Source organism: Arachis hypogaea, chromosome 16 (genome assembly GCF_003086295.3).
Source record: "Arachis hypogaea cultivar Tifrunner chromosome 16, arahy.Tifrunner.gnm2.J5K5, whole genome shotgun sequence".
Lineage (NCBI taxonomy): Eukaryota > Viridiplantae > Streptophyta > Magnoliopsida > Fabales > Fabaceae > Arachis > Arachis hypogaea.
In genome coordinates this window covers 4964967-4965703 of record NC_092051.1, presented here as the reverse complement: position 1 = coordinate 4965703, position 737 = coordinate 4964967, and the positions used below count along the sequence as shown (strand labels likewise).

Below are 737 nucleotides of genomic sequence, written 5' to 3'. Positions count from 1 at the left end.
TAATAATAATGCAAGGAAGATGCTTGGTAACTTTACTGCACCTAATTCCAATTTACATGGAAGAAGCATCTCAATCCCTGCCATTGGAGCAAACAACTTTGAGCTTAAACCTCAATTAGTTTCTCTGATGCAACAGAACTGCATGTTTTATGGACTTCCATCAGAAGATCCTTTTCAGTTTTTAACTGAATTCTTGCAGATCTGTGATACTGTTAAGACCAATGGGGTTGATCCCGAGGTCTACAGGCTTATGCTTTTCCCGTTTGCTGTAAGAGACAGAGCTAGAATATGGTTGGACTCTCAACCTAAGGATAGCCTGAACTCTTGGGATAAGCTGGTCACGGCTTTCTTAGCCAAGTTCTTCCCTCCTCAAAAGCTTAGCAAGCTTAGAGTGGATGTTCAAACCTTCAGACAGAAAGAAGGTGAATCCCTCTATGAAGCTTGGGAGAGGTACAAGCAACTGACCAAAAAGTGTCCTTCTGACATGCTTTCAGAATGGACCATTCTGAATATATTCTATGATGGTCTGTCTAAGTTATCAAAGATGTCATTAGACCATTTTGCAGGTGAATCCATTCACCTAAAGAAAATGCCTGTAGAAGCTCAGGAACTCATTGACATGGTTGCAAATAACCAGTTCATGTACACTTCTGAAAGGAATCCTGTGAATAATGGGACGCCTCAGAGGAAGGGAGTTCTTGAAATTGATACTCTGAATGCTATATTGGCTCAGAATA

The 737-nt window shown here is 40.7% G+C and overlaps 1 non-coding gene across 1 annotated transcript; it reads right to left on the bottom strand.

The window, feature by feature from the left end:
• Positions 1–382: 382 nt before the first annotated feature.
• On the bottom strand, positions 383–490 carry LOC112760842 (small nucleolar RNA R71). The gene has a single exon (XR_003181261.1). It is a non-coding gene; the product is annotated as a small nucleolar RNA R71 (small nucleolar RNA).
• Between the last annotated feature and the right edge of the window lie 247 nt (positions 491–737).